The following is a 25,890-nucleotide window of genomic DNA, read 5'->3' as shown; positions in this document are numbered from 1 at the left end:
CTGTGCCTAGCAAGAGGTGTGCCTATGGAGCTCTGTGCTAAGGTGGCAGGAGTGGTCACATGTTGACAAAATATGAAGAGGGGAGAGGAGAAGAGTGGAGATGAGGAGAGAGGGCACAGCTAGAGAGCACACCAAAAATGACTAACTATACACTAGAATTAGTTGAAAAAATAGAATATATACAAACCCTTTTAGGGTTAGGGTTAGGGGATCTAACCCTTTCCTTTATAGCACTCTATAAGGTTAGTGCTATGCACATATGATCACGTGATGGTGCTATGCACACATGATCACATGATGTTGAGCGTGAACTCTCAACACCTTCCCTCAAGATCAACATCATGAAGTAGGCCTTCCCTCAAGATGATGATTCTGGGGAATCGAAGAAGGACTGAGCATTACATTCCATTACACCCCTTTAATGGGAATGTCCTTCCTCTGCATCAAACCAAGAGCTAGTCGGTGTTTCTCGAATAGCTCTTTACCGAGTGGTTTGGTAAAGATGTCTGCAACATTTTCTTTGCTATCACAATGCTGCAGTGTGATGTCACCAAGTAACACTCTTTCTCTGATGAAGTGCTCTCTGACATCAATGTGCTTTGTTCTGGAGTGATATACTAGATTTTTCGCCAATGCTTGAGCCGATTGATTATCACAGTATATTGTTGTTGGCTTTGACTCATCAAAGTAGACAGAGGAGGTGAATACATGTCTTCAGCATTCATGAACTTTTGCAAAAATCACGGCATTCGAAGACAATTCACATGTGCAGATACTCCTCAGCAAAATGCAAGAGCTGAAAGGAAGAATGGGACTTTAGCAGACAGTGCTAGAGCAATGCTTAGTGAAAAGCATCTTCCGAATCAGTATTGGGCAGAAGCAATAGCTACAGCTAACTATTTGCTTAATCGGCTTCCTACCGAACTGATACAAGGTATGACTCCTTATGAAGCATTCACTAGACACAAGCCACGCATTGGGCATCTCCGCATATTTGGTTGCATAGCATATGCCCACATACATGATGATCATCGCACGAAATTGGATGCGAAGTCACGCAAATGCATCATGGTTGGCTACAGTGAAGAAAGCAAAGCATACAAATTGTATGATCCCATCAACCGCAAAGTCATTATCTCCAGAGATGTAATCTTCAATGAGGAATCAGAATGGAAAACCTCACCAAAACAGGAGATAGAAGCATCGACTTCACAGTCATCTACAGAACAAGTTGATGAAGAAGAGCAAGAATTGCCACCAACACCCCAAGCAGCGCCACAGCAGCTCAAACGGTCTACTAGGGAAAGCAGACCACCAGCCAGATTGACATATGCTCAGAAAGGCAAAGCAATTCAGGTGGAAACCACCAACTATGCTCTTATGACTACCATCATGGCTACAGAAGAGCCAGTGTACTTTGAAGACGCAGTAGACAAGCTAGAATGGCAAACTGCAATGAATGAAGAAATGGATGCTTTGTATAAAAATAACACTTGGGAATTATGCGACCTTCCACCAAGAAAGAAGGCCATAGCCAACAAATGGGTATACAAAGTGAAGTACAATCCAGATGGCAGTATTCAGAGATACAAAGCTAGATTAGTTGCAAAAGGATTTGCACAACAATATGGCCAAGATTATGATGAGACTTATGCTCCAGTAGCAAAGATGGATTCCATACGGTTCTTGATATCACTAGCGACACTCAGTAAATGGAATGTGTATCAGCTCGATGTCAAGAATGCATTTCTCAATGGTTATCTAGACGAGGAAGTCTACATGCAACAACTAGCCGGTTATGTTGAACCAGGAAAGGAGAACAAGGTTTGCCATCTCAAGAAAAGTCTCTATGGCTTAAAGCAAGCACCCAGAAGTTGGTACAGCAGAATTGACAAGTATTTTGCTGATCTGGGATACATGAAGTCCAATGCAGATCATACTCTCTACTACAAAGTTCAAGGGGAAGATATTACTATTGCACTTTTGTACGTAGATGATCTGATTGTGACAGGAAGCAAGGATAGCTTCATCAGAAAACTAAAACAAGACTTATCTGCAGAGTTCGACATGAAAGATCTTGGACTTATATGCACTATTGTCTTGGAATTGAGTTCTGGAGAGATTAAGATAGCACATTCATGAGTCAGCTCAAATATGTTGACAGACTCCTGAAGAAGTTTCATATGGCAGATTGCAAGATTGCAGCCACTCCCATGGAACAAAGACTTACTAAAGATTCAGAAAAGCCTACAGTTAATGACAGATACTACAGGCAACTCATTGGATCTCTTATATATCTGACAATCACACGGCCAGATATTTGTTATGCAGTAAGCTCACTAGCACAGTTTATGGCAAATCCAAAACAGTCTCACTGGAATGCAACCAAAAGAGTCTTGAGATACATCAGAGATACAAGACAATTTGGGATAGAATACAGAGGAAGTCATCCACGGTTGCATGGATACTGTGACAGTGACTATGCTGGAGATCATGAGACCAGGAGATCGACACAGGGATATGCATTTTTCCTTGGTCAAGGTGCTATATCATGGTTGTCAAACAAACAGCCAACTGTTTCTTTGTCTTCGACTGAAGCAGAATATAGAGCACTCATTACAGGTACATGTGAGGCTATATGGCTAAGAAGACTATTGTTAGAAAACCTTGATCTTTCTGCCTGTTTGGTTTTCTACCATGGCTTTGAATTCTTGAAATCTGGCAAACACTTCAGATTTCTCTTTCAGAAAGTAGACCCAACAATATCTGTTGTAGTCGTCGATGAAGGTCAAGTAATAAAGTGAACCATTGATGCTGCGGGTCTGGGCATAACCCCATACATCTGTATGAATCAAATCAAGAATACCTCGTGCACGAGAGGTACTTCTGACAAAGTTGGTTCGCTTTTGTTTGCTGAAGCAGCATGCTTCACAAACCTTTCCAAGAAACTGTAGCTTCGGAATCCCAATTGCCATATTTTGATTCCTGAGATCTAACAAGTACTTGAAGTTGACATGACCATATCTCTTGTGCCATTTTGCAGATAGTGGCATCTGTTGCATTTGAGCTGACATGGCATGCTTATCTGGTACTGTAGCTAGCATCCTGTATAAGCGTCCTTCCTTGACACCTTTTGCTACTAGCTGACCTCTTTTGGATTTGTCTCTGATAGTGCATTCATCACCGTCAAAGATGACTTTGTAGTTGTGTTCCGTCATTTGACCTACTGACAAAAGGTTCTTGATGAGCTTCGGAACATAGAGCACATCTTTGACTAATCCTTTTGTACCAGTGAAATTGTTCATAGGGATAACCCCTGTCCCTTGAACTGGATTCGGTGTATTGTTTGCTGTGTAGATGACATTCTTTTGACCTTCTAATGGCTTCATTTCTGTGAACCATTCCTAGTGATTTGTCATATGAGATGATGCACCGCTGTCGATGTACCAAGGATCCTGTTCCACTTGGTCGACTTGATAGCTGAAATCCTCTTTGGGATTGAAATCAGTGTCTAGGTGCATTATATCAGTCTGATGCAATTCCTCACTTGCAAGAAACATATTTCCATGTTCATTTGCAAAATGACTGTGACTAGAATGTCCACCACGATGATTTCCTCTTCCTCGAGAATTCCCTCGATTACTGCTGGATTGACCGCCTTGGTCGTACTGCTTCTTGCGGCAATCTCTTTCATAGTGTCCAAACTTGTGAAAATAGTTGCATTGAACGTTTGACACATTGGTGGATGCATTCCCTCGTCCTTGAAATCTTCCTCGGTTGGAATGATTTCCTCTTTGCTGATTCTGATGTTGCTGAGGATGATGCTGATGCTGATGTTGATTTTGACTTTGTTGATGATGACCACTTTTTTGATATGATCTACCTCTGTTTCTGCCTTTGCCTCTGCTTCTGTCTGAAGCTGTGAATGCCTGATCATTAGAATGACCTTTACGTGCTTGAATGGCCTGAGTCCCGAGTTCTTCACCAAGTAGAACTAACTGAAGTTCTTCCAGTGTTGGAATTTGCCGTTGTATGGCAATACTCTGGACTAGATTCTCATATCCTTCTCCTAGTCCATTTAGGATTACTTGAACCATTTCTGCGGGATTCATAGTCTCTCCTGCTGCTGCAAGTTGATTGTTGTAGTCTTTGATGCGGAGTACATAAGCATGACCGGTTTCATTGCTATTGCGGAAACTCTGGTTGATCTGGTTTCTCAGGGTGAGAATCCTGGATGTGTTCTTGGACTCGTAGAGAGCTGCAAACATATCCCATGCTTCTTTTGATGTCTTGACTGTGTTGAGCTGTCCTAGCATGACATCTTGCACATTCTGCTTGATCAGGTGATAGGCATACTTGTCTTTCTTATCCCATTCTGCTTGAGCTCGAGCAATGGCAGGATCTGCTACTAGTGCGAAAACTGTTTGTGTAGATGTAGATCCCGATGTAGATCCCGTTGCTGGTGCTGTGACAACAGATGGAGTAGAGCTACTGGTGGCTGGATCGGCCAATGGTCTAGGTATAGATCCATCGACATACTCCCATTTGTCCTGAAGCACAAGAATGGTCTCCATTCGGTATTTCCATGTACTGTAATTGGAGTTGTCTAACTTAGCAGATGCCTCCAGATTGAGGTTGCTAGTTGACATGGTGCAAACAATGTACTCAAAAGTGTCCTGAAAAAAAAAAACTCTATATGAATCAACTACAAATACACTGAAGATGCCAAGTGAAATCTCTGTACCGTCGGTGAAGATAGAACTGCAGTATATAAGATCTTATTTGTATTACAAGGCTTGTGGCAATGATGCCGAGAATAGCCAAGAGGCTTTACAAGGCTGAAAAATGATGTGCGCGATGCCGTGAGATAGCCAAATAGGCTTTACAATGGTGGCATGTGTGTGTGAAATCAAGTGCTATCCGCCCACTGAATCAATCTGCAATGCCTCTGAACTCTGAAGTCTGCTCACTGAACTGATGAACGTAAGGTTTCAGGTAATGTAATGATGTGAAATCGGATGTGAGCGTATGGACTGTAGGTACTAGTCGGGAATTTCGGGCATGGCTTAGATTGGCAACTTGGGGAATTCAAAGCGTCCCCTCTATGGCGATCTAGTCTACTCTGATCTAGATCTAAACCAACCGTCGATCGATGAAAGAGCAGCAAATAATTCCTTTTCTTTTGTTCTTTTTAAGTGCTGGGTCAGATGCATCGATGTAGAGGCAAATGTGCGTGAAGGAAGTGGTTTTGTCGGCGAGGCTCAAATGTGAGTGTAACTTGCGCTGAAATGTGCGTGTGATGTAACAAGTGCGTAGAGCACGAAAAAACGAGCGACTTTCCTTTTTGGAGCACCTCAAATTCTTCCTGGATCAAGAGATACGACTTGATCTAGGTGGAGGGGCAAAAGGAGTGCAAATGGTGCTCAATGATGATGTGTCACTGTGAGTCACATGCAGTGATGATGTGGCACTGTGCCTTGCAAGAGGTGTGCCAGTGAAGCTCTGTGTTGAGGTGGCAGGAGTGTGCACATGCAGTGTGTGCACAGTGTGCCTGGCAAGGGACTGTGCCTACAGAGGGTCAGTGCTGACTGGACTGCTGATGTGGCAGTGCTGAGGTGGCACAGATGATGTCAGCAAGGTGACATGGCAATGCTGATGTGGCACTAATGATGTGGCACAAGTGACATGGCACTGATGACATGGCACAGGTGACATGGCATTGATGACATGGCACAAGTGACGTGGCAATCGGTGATGATGTGGTAGTGTGGATAGGCTGATGATGTGGTAGATAGGATTGACACGTGGCAGATAAGATTGCCATGTGTCAACTACGTGAGGTGGCAGATAGACCTTAGGTGGCCCTCACCCTTGGAGCCTTACTGTGGTTAGGTAGGGACCCACTGCACAACCCCGGGTCATCGTAGCCTTACCATAGGTAGATTCTATCCTCCACGTGTCGATTTTTGGAGGACCGAAATCTTGGAGATGCTTTGGAATCTTTGAAGATTCCGTCGATGGAATCGGTTCGCAGGCGTTCTGCTTGCTCTTGTCGATTTTGTAGGAGGGCCGTCGCTTCGTGGATGAGCCCAAACGTTGCTTGGTGCTATAGATGGCTGGCAGCTAGCTTTGTTGAAGCTATAGATGGCATTGGCGCAGAGGCTATGGGAGCCCGTAATCAATCGTTGATGAGAGCGGGAGCGCAAGAACTCTCGATCCACTCCCCCGGCGAAGTCGATGCACAATCGCCTGCAGAAAGCCACAAATCTTCTAGCCACTCTCTGTACCGAATCCTTGCATCCACCACGCCCGGCAGAAGCAAAGGTGCCGACGATATCTTCACGTCGGTCTGGGACAAAAGATGACTACGATTGGCTATTAACTCCTCCAGGAACACCTCTCATTCCCGCTCTGGATCACGATCTGAGCACCGGATTCTCTTTAACTGGTAGTACTCCCTCTGTTCGATCGTTAGCTCCTCTAAAAACTTCCAGGCTTGGAAATTCGAAATCAGAGCCTCCTTCCAGATCGGAACCATCCGCAAGATTTGTTCGTGGAAATCTGGGCAGCTGCTTCGTTTGGCTGTGTGTGCGTGGCTGTCATTGCAGAGTTTGCTGAAGGTTCTAAAGGCAAAGATGGCTCCATCGCGAAGGCTGCCGGTGTCGCCGTCGCCACCGGCATCGCTTGGAGCATCTACAAATCTATCCTGGCTCGCAAGGAAGAGGATGCGCTGATTGAAGAGTATTACAGCTCCGTCGGCGCTCGAGAGGACTTCGGTGGCCTTGATCCTGGCTCCCCTCCCAAAGAACCCGAGCCTGAAGTAAAGTTGCAGGAGAAGATAGTAAAGAAGACAGAGGAGAAGACAGTGCGGAGCTTTCGGAGATGGGAGGCAGCTTGGTGGTTGGAGGTGGCTTATGCTGGTATAAGGTGTTGCTGCAGCCACTCAGATCGGCTGTGGTGGTGACTTGCCTTCATTTTTGTGGTTACTATTGTAGGAGTCTCTGAAGCAAGTGACTTTCTCTCAGAGAAGAGTATAGGAGAACTCTTTCACAATAGAACACTCTCAAGAAGAAACTTCTCTCTCAAAGAAACCTCTTCTCTTGGAGATCATTGTAGAGAATAGATCTCTCTATCTCTCTCAATGCCTAGCCTCTCTCTCACAATATAAGAATGACGAAAATTTCTTTCATCAAAGGAAAGAAAGAATGGAACCACTCAAGATGAAAAATATCTCACATATCTCTCTCTTTCAATGGATGGAAACCCTTTCAATGGACGGAAATTTCTCTCAATGGAAGTGAAGGGAAGGATCTCACAATCACTCAAGAGAACTCTCAATCTCACAATCTCTCTCACACTCTCAAGAAACTCAATGTCTCAGCGGAAGACAAGGAAGCTCTGATACCATGACAAAATATGAAGAGGGGAGAGGAGAAGAGTGGAGATGAGGAGAGAGGGCACAGCTAGAGAGCACACCACAAATGACTAACTGTACACTAGAATTAGTTGAAAAAATAGAATATATACAAACCCTTTTAGGGTTAGGGTTAGGGGATCTAACCACTTCCTTTATAGCACTCTATAAGGTTAGTGCTATGCACATATGATCACGTGATGGTGCTATGCACACATGATCACATGATGTTGAGCGTGAACTCTCAACACATGTAGTGACTGTGAAGCACTGTGTGTGCATGCAAAGGGTGAGTGTGCCATGTGGCATTGATGATGTGGCAAATGATGATGTCAGCAAAGGTGACATGGTAATGATGATGTGGTAATGCTAATGTGGTAGATGACATGGCCGGATGATGTGGCTATGTTGATGTGGCAATTGACGTGGCAATGCTAATGTGGCTGATGAGTTGGCAGTGCTGACATGGCTTACCACCGTGGTAGCTGGTGTGGCACTTGGTTATCAGGATGCTAACATGTCACAATAAGGTGACGTGGTAGAATAAGCTATCTTGCTGATGTGACAGATGCGAGAAGCTATTGACGTGGCTAGATGAGTTTGCCACGTGGAGGATAGAGGTAAGTGATCTGCCACGTATCATGATTGGATCTACAAGAATCTTTTCAAGGTTCCTACGAGATTCTGTCTCCTTCATGGAGTTGCCTGTAGGATTTTGAGAGTTGTGTCGTGTGGCTACGTGCTCTTGGATTGGAGGCGAGCTTGATGCCTTGAAGTGCATTTTGTGAGCATGTCGTGGAAGCTGTCAGCCGTGCGTCAGTTGGTGGAGCGTCTGTTGCTTGCTAGAGGTGCATTGTAGATTTGTGTGTATGAGGGAGGCAAGCTTTGGGCTTAGAGCCTTAGAGCCAGGAGCTGAGGCGGTTGGTTGATTAGAGACTCAGTTGTTGGAGCTGTGTATGTAGTTGCAGTTGAAGGGCGCTAAAACTATGGCACTGGCTGGCAATGCAGGAGCCGTTAGCCTGTGGATGGTAGCTATTGAGAGGACATTGGTTGTGGGCTCTATGTGTAGATGGAGTAATCTTTGACTAAGAGCTGTGGAGAGCCAGGCAGCCAAAGCGCTTCATAGATAGGCGGCTACAAGACTTTGTAGGTAGACAAGTCGATGGAGCCTCTAGTGTAGAAGGTCATCCAAAGGCATTGTTGAAGATGGTCCATCGTAGGTGCTAGATAAGCCATTTGGAGAAGGTGTTGGCCAACGATGGCGAGTCTTGGAGAACTTGAAGGCACTGCAGTTAGAGCTCTTTCCAAAGCTCACCTTGTGTAAGGATGGAGCACTACAGATCCGCTTGGAAGGTGTGGTTTCATTGTAGGGCTGATGGAACCTTTGTTGGAGCTACTACACAAGGTCGCGTGCGAGCTGATGGAGTCCCCTACAGAGGAAAAAGCATGTAGCTAGGAGCTGTTGCCATTGGCATGTGTAGCTTCTAGATGAGGCAGTTCATGTGCTATTGGAGCCTTCCAGGGAAAGCTGGCCCATGGCTCTGTTGGAGCTAGCTGGTGATGCAGTTGTTGTAAGAGCCTTTGCTTTTCGGGGCTGTAGATTTGCAAAGGCGTTGCCAAGTTGAGATGCTAGAGGTCGAGTCTGCTGGTCACTATAGAGGTTGGGGCTTGCTAGCTTGATGAAGCAAGGCTGAAGGCTGAGTCGATGCTGCTAGTAGAGTGCTCTCTAGAGCTCTAAAACTATCTCACAGATGTGCAAACTATCTCTCAAACTCTCTCAAGTGAGGAGCAGATCTCTCAAGAAGAAGCTCTCTTGATAAATTAAGGAACAATCGAATAACTCTCTTTCTCACAAGCTCTCTCTCTCACAAACACTCAAGAGAAGGAACTAAAATCTCTCAAGAATGAATGGAATTTGACAAAATTTCCAATGAATGGAAATGCAGGAAGTCAACCAAAGACTTGGGACAAATACATTCATCTCTTATAGTTTGCTTATAATAATACCCCTCATTCTGCAACTGGAAGAGCACCCTTTGAGATTATCTATGGGAAGGTTTTACCTATTCCTACCACACGATTGACCCATAGAGTGGAAGCAGCAGATGCATTTACCCATGACTATCAAAATATTATCGAAGAAGTTTGAGAAGCGATTGCAATAGCTCAAGAGAAGTACACGAAACAAGCTAATAAGAAATGAAAACATATGGTTTTTAAAGAAGACTGTGGCATGTGATGCATTCGACTACAAACTTAGCCACATCTTTTCTTATAGTACGCCAATGAAATTCTGTTGCTATCACTTGTAAAGTGGCAGTCACTCCCCTATGTCCCATATATAGTGGTTGGTGCATTTCCTCCATTACAATTTATCTAAAGGGTCGAGTGATGCATAATTTCTTTTGATAAAAGAGGTATCCATCATTGCATGAATAGTCCAACATAGGATTCCAATTGTTATTCTCTAATTTGTTCCATATATCAAAAAATCCTAGATCCCCTTGATAAGAATTATTCATACCTTCGAAAGGCTGGGTCTCTACAGCAATGATGTGATTAATAGTTGGCTTTCTGCTAAGAGCATTAGCAACTACGTTCTCTTTTCTAGGTTGATACTGAATCATGGGCTGAAAACTATGTATAAATGTTGCCCACTTGATGTGCCTATCGGATATAAGTGGCTGAGTCAACAAATGCTTGATACTTTGCTGATCGATTTTGATAAGAAAGTCAGATCCCATCAAATAATGTTTCCACATTCGTAAGGCATGCACAATAGCGGTTAATTCTTTATCATATGTATTGTAATTGCATTCCACTGGTTTTAATTTTCGGCTCTCATATGCTATTGGATGTCCATCTTGCATAAGTACGGCTCCAATTCCATATCCACTAGCATCAGTTACAACTACAAAGAATGGTCCAGAGAAATCGGGTAATTGCAACACAGGAGCTTGTGTGAGAGCTTCTTTCAAAATTGTAAAAGATTTATCTTGACGCTCAGTCCATAAGAAATGCTTAGCTTTTCTAAGAAGGTCTGTTAATGAATGTGGAATGTATGCAAAATTCTTGATAAACTTTCTGTAAAAGCTACACAATCCCAAGAATGATCTTAATTCATGTATATCTCGGGGTTTAGGCCATGTGACTATGCACTCAATCTTCTTTGGATCTACTTGAATTCCATCGACGGATACAATGTGACCCAAATACTCTATCTAATCTTGAAAGAAACTGCTCTTTTCAAGATTTATGTACAGTTGATTCTCTTTCAAGAGTGAAAAGACTAGCTTCAGATGTCCTTATGCTCCTCAACATCTTTGCTAAACACCAGAATATCATCGAAAAATACTACAACACAATCTTGGTGTTTAAGAAAGATTCGGTTCATCATTCTACTAAAAGTAGCTGAAGCATTAGTTAGCCCAAAAGGCATAACTAGAGACTCATAATGTCCTGTTTAAGTTCTAAAGGCAGTCTTGTATATATCCTCTTCTACCATACGAACTTGATGATAGCTGGATTTGAGATCTATCTTACTGAAGACCTTGGCCCCTTTCAATTTGTCCAAAAGATCATCAATCCTAGGGATTGGATATTTGTTCTTCACTATGATTTTGTTCAGTGCATGATAGTCTATGCACATTCGATAGGTTCCATTTTTCTTTTTGACTAATAAGATAGGTGCTCCATAAGGAGAACTACTAGATCTTATCAATTCTCTCTCTATCAATTCCTCCACTTGCTTTTGTATTTCCTTTTGCTCTAGTTGATTGACTACCTAGTGATACTGACCATAGTTTTTATCTTTCTCTATCTGTCAAGGTTGATACTTCTTAGGAGATAATGGAAAAACTATTATACTCTACTACTCAAATGTATTAAGCGTTCTTGTGCATAAGTATGAGAACTTGGTGGCATGCGAAGTATTCCACACTACTAAAATCTATCATGTTAGGTGTGACTGTGGCTTGGCAAATAATAATTATAATTATAATAACAATAATTCAAGATTTATTTTTGAAAGTTGAGGCAGCCTTATTAAGCTCATTGGCCTTTCAAGAGAATTGAAAGAAAAATCAGGGACTTCTATAGAAGGCTAGTTTTAACATTCAAAAAGATAGGCTCCTAGAGAAGTGTAACTTTTTGTGAAATTTTTGTGTGATATGAATATTGCTTATACTTTATTAATATGCCCAATAACACAATATGATAGGATCCTAGGAAATATGAACATCCTAAAGACTAAGTCACTAGTGACCATTGGAGTCTAACTTCTAAAGACTGAAGGTATCTCTAGGGGGGTTCACCTTGGGAAAGGTAGGAAGCATTTATCCCCGACATCCTAGAAGTCTTCAAAACACCTACATAAGCCAACCTTTTGATCAAATAGAGAAGGCGTACCTAGTAAATATTAATTTCTACATTAGCACCAAAGACATTAAACTCTTGGTTTTCAAGTTGTTGATGGCGTGCAATTCTAACCATGTCAAGTGTGACACTTGGATGTTGTTTTCCTTAGAAAGGTTGCCCAAAATTCTTCGACTCTTCTTGGTGGTCAAGTGATAGAAGAAATTGAGCACCATCATCATTTTGGGCCTATAATATTATGTTTGCATCAATAGAAGATGAAAAAGTACAACTAGTACTCTAGGCATGTTTGAAAGACCTCTTGATGAAAGATTCAAGCCTGCTCACTTCTTGCCTCCAAATCCAAAGCCGTAAAGACACCTCATATTGCAAGATAGAGAGAATGAGAGAAGTTGCATGCATAAAGCACTATAGAGGCAAGAAAATGTTGCATATCACTATCTACAAGAAGAAACTCCAAAAATGGCAAATTTAGGGTTTGCGGATTTCTTGCAAGATCTTTTTCTCAAAAGCTCTCATTTGAGTTTTCCCCTCACCCCTTCCTCACATAAATCCTCACTTCTCTCATTCTTTAAGTTCCTTACAACATGAGTTTCAAACCTTATTAGGTGGTTATATGTGTAATTAAAAGGATAGGACTCAATGGAAAATGAGGAGGAGGCTTGAGGACCTAGTATAAACAACATTGTAAAGATATATACCATATGTTGAAAAGTAGCCAAAGTACCCGACTACTACTTGGCATGCATGAAAATAGTAAATCATGACCACACAATCATTCTAACAAGTAGAATGAATAAAAAGCAAGCAAGCAAGCTTAGATCACCACATGTCTCCTTGCATGTACTACAAAATGACCCTAAGGACAATGGCCAAAAAAGCAAGCAAGATGTACAATTACACAATCAAGTGGCATGCAATTCTATACAAAAGGATCACAAGGCCATTCTAGAAAAACATGTGACCTCTTGCATGAAAATCCTTACAATAAAAGGAAAGCTTCTAAATTTTGACTTGTTTCCTTCCTACCTACCATCTCGATTCTTCACCTCTCTCACCCTTTGCCTCCCTCTCCATCCCTCCCTCCCTCATACTATGTCCACCCTGACATCACTAGCAATTTTGCACTCTTCCTTCTCCTCCTCTCTCCAACCCCATCCAAATGGTGATGGGCTACAAGCGATCTGCTGCTACCCAGAATCTGTCTTTTGTTCATATTTCAGATTTTATTGGTAGACATAGGAGAGCAAACACCCTTCCACAGCCTTGCAATGGCAATGGAGAGCTAGAATTTATGAAGATGGAGGCACTGGCACTCAAATATGAGAATTCCTTTTGTGCTATAAGACATCCATTACAAGGGTTTCCACGAAGAGGTAGATTTTGCAAGATCTTGGGAGGTACAACCTGTGCCCTAGATTGGTAATTCCAAGAATTTCATGGGCTTTTGGTTGCATTATCTTCGCTCTCATCTACTACACTACTAGAATTTTAGGTGCATCTACTGCAATGCATTGTCTAGATGTGTCTTGTGCTCATCCTCCACAAATCTATGTTTCTTGCAAGCTGGCTGAGTTACCATGATCTACTAGTTCTCACTATAGTGCAATGCATTACTATTTTTGCAAAATATTTGAGAGTGTCTTCCTAATCAAATTAAATTATCTCCCTTTGCTATCGAGTAGGGAGCTATATCAATCTTGCGTTCACTTGAGGCTTGCTCTTGGCTCGGAAGTCCACATTACATTCCGCTCTTGCCTTGGGTATACCAAAGGGGATGATTTGGGTGGCAAGATCTTGTTTTGGTGTACACTATCTCCTCTACGATAGATGCCAAGCGGAGCTGTGAGAGACTGGTGAGTGCTATTTGATGTTCCTTAGATGAGTAGTTTGAGAGGGAGCACTTTGTTTTGTTACACTATTCTGGGCTACAATTGCATGCACCTCTACCAATCCATCCACCTTGTATAAGAATTGAGGTCATTTTGCTTCAAGCTAACACAGATGGTGAATTGAGGCCTATTGTCTATCTAAGGTGGTCTCCCTTCTTGTGTCCATTTCCTCCAGTAATGTGGGTTTAGTAAATCTTGTATGCCTTTACCTTCTACCTTCCTCTGCTTGTTTTTATAGAATGCATTTGTTGTTGTAGCTATAGCTATGGGAATGTGCAAGGTAGGTTGCACAGATTGGGACATGTGTAATAGTTGAACCATTAGTGGGACCGATTGAGCTGAATGCTCAAACTATTGCAGGTGTTAATCTTGATCAGAGTTTGACGCATACATTTTGTCATTTTTGGTTTTATGGTGGTATATTGTATGGTGTTCTGATTTTGGTTTGAAATATGCTTGAACATAAGGCATTTTTGGCTGCAAGCTATGCAGATGGATGATTTGCGCATTGCATGTTAGAGTCATTGGCAGTGTTGCAACCTCCAAGAGTGTATACAATCATTGGCAGTGTCACAACCTACAAGAATCTGAGCATCTGGATATAGGTTGTCTCAGTGAAATTCAGTTGGAATTGGGAAAAGTAGGATTTGCCCTTGTTGTGAACGTTTTCCTTTGGTAAAAATTTACCATATTTTGGGAGTTGTTTTTGGAGACCTTGCATGAACCAATCAACTCTAGGAAATTTCAAGGTACTCCCAACAATTCTCGTGAGTCACGTGACCTAAACTACTCTTGCACTAGCCCATCATAACATACATTTCAACTACTAGTTGGCTACTGGATGGAAAGGACCCTGAGGTGCTGTCTTTCTGTCATTGGATGTGGAAGGCACCTTCCCAATGGATCTGGAAAGGTTCTTTCCACTTAAGTACTAGTTGAACTAAAATCTATGCTACTATCCTTGCCTTTGTCAAAAGTCTCTGCTGTTGTCCCACCGTGTACTTATGACAGCTACCCATGAGGAAGATGGAGTTGTTGTAGATCTGTTGAACTGCGTAGGCTACTACCTCATAGAAGATCAATGCCTAAGTTCTCCCTTTGTTAGATTGGGAGGCTCAAATGACTGATCCATCCACCCGTGCGCTCCCACAGTGGAGCTTAGATGGCGATCTAGATAGATACTACGTGAAGATCTACTGGCTGTGGAAGATATGATCTGATCTGAACTGATCTGATACAATGGATTGGGAAGGTCGCCTCTTTATAGCTATGAGGGCAATAGTCGGATCAACATAGTCGGTGGAATCGACCAGTCAACCTAGTCGGTGAAGCTGACCAGTCAACCTAGTTGGTGGAATCGACTAGTCGTCCATGGAATATTCAGGAAATATTCCCTATACTGTCACCTCGGGGGCTCTCACCCCCGAACCCCCACCAAGGGGGCTGTTGGCCCCCCTCAGACCCCCCAACTAGGGGCCAGCTGGCAGGCCCCAGCAAGAGTAAGGGGCTCCCACACAATCACCTTTCTATGATCAACGGGCTCATTGATAGACCTCATCTGACATGCAAGTCAGGATCCATCCATGTGTCTCGGGCTCACACATGGCTTCTCCTCATATGGGGGCCTTACAACTTGAGCACCTTGGACCACTGGTGGTTACCAGGAGGGTGGGGCATTGTGTTAGATATCAATGCTCCACTCTCGTGTAACTACACGGTGTAACTACACGGGAACCAGCTAACTCTACTTGTAAGCCCCCCATATGAGGAGAAGGCATTTGAGTAGCTAGGTTATCCGGTAGGTCCTAGTTTGGACACTAGATGGGGGCCATGTGTGGCCTGATGGCTCGACGACTTTAGATAGAGTTGGCACACTACCAACTAGGCTACATGCAAGTGCGGGAAGGCATACCATGATTGATTGCACTGAGGGTAGACAGAGCATTTCCCAGGGCAACCCACTCTCAGGTTGCGGGGCCCGTTTGGAGCCCCAGATGATCCCGGATGGCTCTAGGCCGAATGGAGTCTGTAGGTCAGTTGCTTTATTCTGTGCCACGGTTCTAACGTGTGGTCAGTGGCCTATTTCGGGACCGACCTCCAGTCGACCATTTTGGGTTGACTGGGTCGGTCTTCCAATCGAATCTAACCGACTACGACTGGTGGCTATATAAGAGCAAGCCTGTGAAGCCCATCAGAGAGTCTTGAAGACGACGAGCCCTCTGCAAAGACAAGCTCAACAAGTTCAATGAAATCCATGGACAGTTTCAGCTTCGACATGCAATCCATGATACATTATAAGTTTCAGCTTTGACATGCAATCCATGGAAATAACCAAAAGAGAGGGTATATGCAATGCAAGATAGATATGGGTAGCCTGTGGTGGTTATAGATGAAATACAAAACCTTTTAAATTAGTGTGCTCAAACATACATGTTCTAGCCAGTAAATAGACAATGCTCATGAGAGAAATATAGAACTGGCAATAGATATACTTCTGTCCAAGAGATGGACACAATACATAAACAAGTCAAAAGTCCCACCAGATTGTGGTTGTCTAGCCTAACCAAATTGTGATGTTCGTTTACCTTTATGGCACTCCTAGAGCACTCACCTTGCATGCTTTTGTAAGCTTGAGTTGGTTATTTTACCATGCCTACAAACACACCTTCACACGGCCCCTCTCGGACAACCAAAACACAAGGCAATGCTTGCCCCTAAATCTGTACCCTTGCTGCCCTGAAAGACAGCTAGGGATGAAGTCCTTTGTGAGCTATTTTTCTACTACAGTCTACCCCCTTCTTGCTCCTGGAGAGGTCCTTCACTTGGCCTTCTGCTTCTCCAACGTACTCCCAATTTGCTCTTCAAACAGATGGAATGAGTGAGTCCAACTTTAATAGGGCCCAAAGGCCCCAAAATGGACCAACCCATGTAGCCCCAAACGAGCTAACTTTGCTGGTCTATGAGGGTCGACCTGCTTGGCTCCTAGTGGCCCTATTTGGCTGACTAGCCCAAATAGGCCTCTTTGTAACCTCTTGGCCATGTGGCATGTTTCCAGTGGCCTAGGCCCATAACAACTCCAAACAAGTGGCTACAAGGTGCAGACCAACTGCCAATACCCCACCATCATTTTGGCTATGTTCTAGCCCTTGATTGTCATCTCCAGCCCTATTCTGACACCTCTTTCTCCAAACAACTTCCTGCTCCTAGATAGGCCCTTTAGGTTGAAGTTGTGCTACTCTAAGTTGCTCCCAAAGTGCTCTTCAAGTGGATGGAATGAGGCTCTCTTTTAAGGGCCAAAGAGCCCCCAAAATGGACCGACCCAAGTAGCCCCATACCTCACAACCGACCCAAGCAGCCCCATACCTCACCAATGAATGCAATACACAGAAGTATGAATTAGACAAGACTAAGTGGAATATTTTCAATGACTTTGTGATGGGGCATTAAGAGCATTTGGTGGGTTCTTCTTCCTTGCACTTCTATATACTATACAAGAAGCTTTCCAGTTGTGCTTGGAATAGATTTTCTTGATGGAGGTCCTTTTCTATCACTTTTGCAAGATGAGTCATACAAGTGAGGCTTCGTGAAGTGCATTTTGGATACATAGTCTGAGATGGGATTCAGACTTGGTACATAGTGGTTCTATATCCATATGGCAAAGTAAGTTTTGTTACTACATATTGGCTACGTGGGGCATAGGAGGGTTTAACAGCATTTGGCAAATCTGGTTTTATAGGAGTGATATATCTTAGCATGCGGCAAAGGAAGTGTCCAATACTATATCTTGAAATTTATTAAAGCAAGGTTTTGCACGAGCACTATACCTTGGGATTTATTACAACAAGGTTGGCTAGTAGAATTTGAGTACTACTTTTTGGTATGTTTCAATTTGTATTATAGCAAGGGTTTGAATGCTTGCAACAAATGGGTTCTTAGTCTATGCTTTTCCATGTGTTGTAGCAAGGTTTTGCATGAATAGGCCATCTACCTAAAACCACATGTAGTGTCAAGATGTTGGAAGATAGTTCTTTTGGCACACGATAGCTACTTTTGTTCTATTTTGTTGGGGTCAATCATATGTTTTCAAGTTTGACATTTGTATAAGTGAATTTTTTAGGAATGATGTTTTGATCTGAGTGGTAATCTGAAGAAGAGTTGTAAAGATACCACTTTGGAAACTTTTGGGAGATTTGTATATCAATAGGACATTTCCTACTATAAACCGTCAATCTTTTATTCCATTTGCTCCCATATCTGTGGTTGTCTCATAGGATTGTGAGAGGAGCTGCCGATGGTATTACTAGAGGTGGCTCAATCAAGGCTATAATAAATGGGCTTGTGGCAGATGTGGTGACAGTATGACTCTATGAAGACAACTTTTTTTTGGATTATTACATTCTGTGATAACTATATATTAGAGAGTTATCCATATCAGATGCATCTAAATACTAAGGTGTAAGATAAGTGCTTTCTTCCCACTTCTTCCTATGCAAGTGTTTTAAACTTTAAGGCATTTGTGGGGCATCTATTAATGACATAATTGGGAATATGCACTACCTCTATCCAAGATATATTTTGGCATTCTAAAAAGGTACCTAGTTGTCTCCACAAGATGCCAATTATTTGTTTCTATCACTCCATATTCCCTAGGAAGTATATGCATTAGTGAATTCTTCTTGACTCTCTACAAAACTCAAACACTTCTCCTCTTCCTTGGGGTTATTTGTTTCTATCACTCCATCTTCCCCAAGAAGTATATGCAAATTCTTGCTTGACTCCTCTTTTTCTACAAAACTCAACCAACACTGAGTCTTCCTTGGGGTTTCTATATTATTGCCATTTAAATAGTTAATAACCAAACATCCATGAGACTTGAAAGCAACCTACATTCATTTTGTGTGATGACTATCATTGATAGATATCTATTGATAGTTATTGTGTGATGTCAAGTTCAAACAATGATTTGCATTTCATGGAAGATAAGTTGGATGGGACCAACTATCCCATATCAAAGTAAAAAATAAAGGATGCAAAATATAAAGCAAGCAGGTATAATTCTTATTACTAAAATAAAGAAATTTTGGTTCCATCACATATTGAATGTTAAGACAACACTGAAGTGTCCAACATTGTAAGAATGTTACAACCAAAAAGTCTATTGTGCAAGCTCTTTACATGAAGGATGGGGAATCCATCTAGTCTCTCGATAATATTTAAAGTGATAAAGGTGCAACTTTATCTTTGGCTCTTATTGAAATTTCTGAAGAACAATGTTGGTCTATTTTCTTTTCACTCTATCTTCACGTTGCAAGAGTCACATGGCTTACTCTAATGGGAACAATGTATACATTTGAAAGCACTAAGACATAATTAGCATGATTAGGCTTTCACATGACAGAGGATAATCACATGAAAATGTGTGCAAAGCCATTTCCTAGGATTAGAAATGCCTCCAAATGCTTCTAATGAATTGATATAATTTGGGTGTATTAATATGCCTCAAATGAGAAATGTATTGTGTAACATTGATGTGGTCTTCAACCTTGTCTACAAGAATCATTCATAGCTTGGCTCCATTGAACTTGGTTTTCTTATGAAGTAGGCACTTGGGGCTGAGTGCACCTTGCTTATGAACAATTAGGGTAGCAACTCATTATGGCATTTTGAAGATATTGCAGACTTCCAAAGTAGAAAATGACTCCATGTATATATACAAGACGAGGAGATGGATGTGCCAAGCTCTCATATGTAGCATGAACACTTGAGCAAGATACAATAGGCTTTACAAGTATTACTTATATTATAGGAGTATTTGAGGTTTAGGGCTCTAAACTTGATGAGACTTTGTAATCATCTACTAGATAACCCATCCATAATTTCTAGCTCTTCATAACTTAGTTTGGATTCCAAAACTACAAGATACACAAAAATTAGTCTTTTTGTGCCATCATGATCCAAGAGATGTAGTGGTTCAATGGTCCTCCAAACCACGTTCTTTGGATGAGAGTGTAAGGCCATTTGGTATCCTTATTGGAGAATGAGTCCATAGTGGCAATCCATGGTGCTAGTAGTGATGAGAGCAATTTTTGGCTTGTGTGAACCTAGGTTAAGAATGCAATATGAAGGTGAGACATGGGTTGAGAGTAGAGTTTTATAGTTTCTTAACCGTTTGTAGAGATATTCTAAAAGCTCTAGAAGGATTGCTTGTACAATATTGCCAGTGATATGGAAAGTTGTGGGACTATTGGGAGGGTTGGGGATTCAAACTTGATGAGACTTTGTAAGAACCTACTGGATATCCCATCTAAAATTTCTAGCTCTTTAAAGCTTAGTTTGGGGATCCTAAGTATGCAAGATGCAAAAAAATTAGGGTTGTTCTACCATCTTGATCCAATAGATGTTGCAACAGTCCAATGGCCCTTCAAATTAAATCCAATGGGAGGGTGCCTTGGATCCTCTATTCTTGCACTACAATGGTAGTGTATATACACATTTTGGATGAGTTTAACAAAATTTGGTATCCCTGTCCATGATGGCAATCCATGGGTGTTAATAATGAGAGTAGTCATTTTTTGCGTATTTGAAACCTAGGCCAAGAGCTTCATATATTTCCTTTGGTCTTATTTGATAGATTATAAAGTGATTATTCTAACACATTCTGGAGGGTACATGAGGTTGGAACTTTAGACAAGACAAGTGCATGAGGTTGGCACTTTAGCCAGAACAAAATTTTCATGGTTACTAGTAGCAATTTTAGGCATGGCTACAACCTAGGCCACTTTCTTTAGGATGAGACCTAGATTGGGAGTTTGATTTTGAAGACTTAAACTTGTCTAGAAGGCTCTTTCATAGCTTGTATCCACCATTGAAATCGGTTTTTTGGCGAAGGTAGCATAGCACTACCTATATGATTGAAGTGTGTTTTTCACTTGTCTCTAATAGAAGGATATTCTTAAAGTTGTCCTCAAAAGAATACATTTACAGAAAGGGATTTTATAATTTCATGAAGATCTACAAAGGGGGTAATAATAATTTCTAGAAAGTGGTTACATAGGGCTTTTTAAAAGAGGCGTTGAACGCACGTGATATAGGCATCTTACACTAAGTGACCCCCCTCGAGCGTTTGCCAAAATCTATCAGTATATGTGGAGATTGTTTCCTTATCGAATTGCCTGAAAGTGTCCCATTGTTGTCTAGCTTTTGCTTTGAAATGTGAGGGAATGGAATCTCACTTGATGAGCTTTTGAAAAGACTTCCAAGATTTTGGTCGCCTTTTATTGTGCTTAGTGATGTTCCACCAAAGTGCAGCACTCTCTACTAAATGATTTGCAGCACATTTAATCTTATCTTTTTCAGAGAATTTCTCCCCCAAAAAATAACATCTAGCTGACTGAGATCCAAGACAAGACAGTGCGTGCTTCTTTATTTCCATCAAAATTTTGAAATGAGAAAGCTTTTCTCCTTATCTTACTCTTCTTCCTCAAATTTTGTGCTCTCAGTGTGGCTTTGACTGTCCTGATAATAGTATCATCGTCAGAATCATCACCGGATGACTCATCATCAGATGAATGTCTCTTCCTTTTCTTACCATTGATTTTCTTTTCCAATCTCTCCCTATGCTCACGCTCATCGGCCAACTGTGCTTGAAGTGCATCTAACTGCTCTTGAAACGTGGGTGGTAGTGATTGATGCGCCATGAAAATGCAATAATTACAAATAAAGTGGAGCAGAGAAAAATAAAGATACTAAGTGTATGAGAATTAAACGGATGAAAAAGTGCATTTCGAGTGTATGGTAAGAAATGGATGGCAGAAGATACTAAGTGTATGAAATATAAAGCAAAAGAAATCAGTTATCTCGCTCTTTGATTGGAGGTGGAAAAGACTAGAGTGGGAGATATGTGACCGATGTTGTCGCTCGATGTCGCCTTTGCACTCAACTGATCTGCAATTAATTGCTCAGTGATTCATGGTTTCAATCGCCTTCTTGATTCAAGCTTCTTAGATTTTGCAATGGTCTTTGTCTTGTTGAGCTCCGATCACCTTGTTTAGCCTCGTAGCTCGCTGCATTTTTCCTCTTCTTCTTTCTTTTTTTCCTTCTTAAAAAAAAAATAAAAATAATTATATATATATTTTTATTTATTTTTTAAAAAGGGCCTTTGAACCTTATGTTTAGTCAAAAAATCCTTTTACCTGATGCGTTGTCTTCTAGAAGCCTTCAGATCTTACGCATCGTGCGATGGCAGAGACAAACGAGGAGGCCGCAATGATGAGACTATAGGACTACAGGTCCGCTGACGTGATCGTGTAGTTGAAAAGAGACAAGGTCTCTATAGAATTCTGCGCTGCTCGGCTCCTTCTCCCAAAACCGGTGGCTCTTTTAAATATATATATATTTATATATATTGGGGATCTGTAGAATCGTGTGTGGGCACATGCTGCTTTAGCGAACCGAGACCTGCTACTCACTGTAAATTTGCAGAAAATGAGTCCTTATCCACAAAGGTCAGAGACTGTATTGATGTTTGGGGACTGCTTGGATTTGTGCGCGGGCGAAGGACTGTGGGTCTGTGCCCTTGTTTGCAGGTCTGCATGAAAGGCGGCGCGCGAATTACGATGGCTGGCAAAATACTACGGAAGACTGTAGGTCCTGCAAATGGGGCCACACAGAAGAAGGAAATTTACTGCAGGGCATTCCGCTCGCGACGATGGTTTGAAGTTCGCGAACGAGCTGTTGCAAGGCTCCTATGATGATGACTCTGGGTGCGATCTTCAAAGTTCAAAGCCTAAGGCTCGATGTGCACATCCCTCAATGCAAGATTTCTCTCCCCCACGACCACGAGCTTTATTTCATGCGCAAGTGTCACATAGTACTCTTGAATCTTCCAGAGGACTTCTCTCCCTTTCACTTTCCACATGAGGGAGCTTCTCTTAAATTTCTTCACAAGAGCGTGACCTAAGCTCTGATACCACTAAAACCAGAAGGTAATTCTTTTCACATAAATTCACCACTTAATCAATTGGAGAAAGAGAACACAATCACACCATGAAAACGATAGCAGAATGGGTACACTCTCCCCCCCTAGATGAGTCACTCACGCTTCCTCATCTGGAGTATTTATGATATTCCATAAAAGCACCAAGGATCCAAAATTATCCCTCTCATCCAAAAATGAGGGATTTGCTTTACATAGCCATCTTAGGGCCCAAAATGAATTAGTCCTCAACAAAATATATTGCTCAAACTTGCAATAATAAAACAAATACAAAATTGGCCCATGGCCATATATAATGCGCTGTGTGACACCTCGATCGGTACCCTCGCACTAACTCCAATTCTTGCTATGAATTCCATCACCTGTACTCAAGCCGCCAATTACATTAGTTATTAACAATCGATTGAACGAATCACTGAATCAACCGATCCCAACATAACCATGCTCAAAGCACAATAATCAAGCACAACACCAATAACACTAGCGACATCAGTATTAACATGGAATCACCCCCAATACCGACCATCTAGCATGGCAAAACACAAGCTAGTCAGGTGTCCCCAACTAACCACACAAAGTATCCACTAGGACCCCCGCCGTGTCCAGTGCGCTCCTATGGAGTACTTTGCCATAGTCACACTCGACTAAAAATAAAATTGTCCAAAGCAAGATATATCAGAAATATAATTTCCGTAACGAGCAAGAAGTGTGTAATCCGAGTGTGTGAATAGGTCTACCATTGTGCATCAGACTGGCCTAAAGAGCTAGGAGATGCTTGCTATAGAGAGGCTGATAAGATAGTTGGGAGTCTGGAATTTCCTTGAGCCGCAAAATATCATTGTATTTTGAAAAAGTAAAAAGCTTGTAGACATTTCTTGGACTTATGGACTTTCTCATGGTGCTCGTAACACCTAATTTTGTGTCGACGTGCTTCCATGTTAGTACTTAAATGTTTTGATAAGTAGCCCGGTGATTGAAATATGATGGTTAGTGATGATAACTAGTTTAAAAGGGACTTTTTAGTAAAGCATGGTGCAATAAATTTTAGGATAGCACAGTAGTAGTGTAGGATAAGTTGTCACCAGCGCAGTGGTTGGTTGCACTAGCAGTGTCGTAGTTTGCTTCTATTATTACAAGATGAATGGATTTGTGGATGTGTGGATTCGTCATGGGAAACTAGCATGGTGGTTGTTGGGATATACTAAAAACAAGCAGGGGATAAAATTTGATGGCTAACGAATTGAAAAATAGTCTAAAGGGAATTGTTTTAATATACCATTGTGCAACAAATTTTAGGATAGCATGGCAGTAGTGTAGGGATAGCATGGTAGCAATGCAGGATAAGTGACCACGCTGGTTTTTGGCATAGTAATGAGATGCAATCTATCATTCTGAGCATCGCCTCAACGCAGTCTCTGGCCTGACCACCTGTCATCGCCCAGAATTCAAGGTTGTCTTGGAGAGACCATTGTGCTGGTTCTTGGAGTTATAGCTCCATTACTTATTTTTACATATTACAGGAGGAGGTCTATGACGATCAACGCACTAGCAAACAGAAGGAGATCTCTGAAAGCCACCTTTCTCGTTCTTGGAGTTATATATTTGTGTACCAAGGAAAATATATTCCGTTGTGCAACCAAGCAAAATGCAATTGACGATATGGCCCTTGAGGGGTCCCCTTTAGGGGCAAGGGCCATATCGACATGCCATTTCTGTCCAGTGGCATCTTGGATATTGTATAATGGGGGGATTTTTTTTTGCAAGCTTTTTATTGCGAGCTTTTCCAACTTTTATGTGAGCTATTTCTAAGTTATTTTTACATGCACTAAAGTTAGAAAAGCTCGTGATGAAAAGCCCTGGAATAAAATCTCTCTATCTCCATGAATTTTAGTGGTGTCTTCATACATAGGAGTCCCAACCACCACATTGTGAACAATATGACTCACTTGTGGTGGTGTAGGTGTGTCCTTGTCCTTGGCTCTACTTATCAATGCTTCCAAACTAGGCCCTTCTTCCACATGCTTACCATTTATATATGCATGTTGTTTTGCACTCTGCAACAAAGCATTTGCCATATCTATCACACATGCATCATACAAGTTGATTTTTGACTTGTATCCCTCACCTGCAAGCCAACAACTACCATGGATACTCTCAGCAAGATTTGTCCTTGGAGTGCAAACAAGCTCAGGTGGACTTTTTTGCACCTACATACACATTTTCTCAATAAATAAGTAATTTATTAATGATGACAATAAAACAAAGAATGATAATAATGTAATCCAAATCCCCTACTTACACTGGACATTAGATTTCCCCAATGTGCTATTCTGACCTCCCACCAACTCAACCAACTATCTAGGGCTGCTATATTTTTCTCTTGTTTTGCCACTCCTGTCACTCTCCACCAATTCCTTATCCTACAACTTTCGACAAGTATATTGGTCCTTGAGTTACATTTTCTCCACTGTTCGCACATCAATATATGCTCCTCGTATAATTCTTTCTTGATGTGTTTCCTGGTGTGTTGTTGCAAACTTTGGGCGCAGTAAAAAAGACACGACCTTTCTCGACCATCCATTACATTCTTAGGACCCCCATTGTAAATTGTTCTAATGGCTTTCCAATTTGCCTGTGCTTCATTTGCCATGAACTCATAGAAATTGGCTTTGTCAAATCCACATTGTCTCATTGTATTATTCAACATTTCCCAGAAAAGGACTTGGCTTGTTTCATCTTCTTCTTTCATCTCACATGTCACAATTGTCACGAGTTCTTGAACACTACAGTACAGGAAGAAAGAAAGGAATCATGATCCGAAAGAAAATTATTGTTCCAAGTTTATCTTATCAGACCTGAACAATGTGGACAAGAATTACCTAGGATCATACACATGACAAGCCATTGTGTTCCATTGCAAAACTCTATGCGTGTGATCAAATTGAATCCATGACCATTTTAGGTCTCCACTTCCATCCCTTCGCATTCGATTCACTGATCTACACCTGAAGCAGGACCCTTTGTTGATATTTTAAACACAAAGCATCTGTCTTCAGGCATTCCTTGGCCTGGCAATCTACTTGCATGGAAAAATGCGTACATTGACCTTTTCTTTAGTGCCAACAAGCTGTCATAGCCTTCACCCATTGGCATCCTTGCTTTTTTTTCTTCCGCTACTATTAGTTTGAACCTGTCAAACAAAAAAACTCGCTTAG

This window comes from Dipteris shenzhenensis, chromosome 24 (genome assembly GCF_047967505.1).
Source record: "Dipteris shenzhenensis isolate YYH24624 ecotype China chromosome 24, Dip_SZ_1.0, whole genome shotgun sequence".
Classification (NCBI taxonomy): Eukaryota; Viridiplantae; Streptophyta; class Polypodiopsida; order Gleicheniales; family Dipteridaceae; genus Dipteris; species Dipteris shenzhenensis.
Note: the sequence above shows the minus strand (reverse complement) of the source record.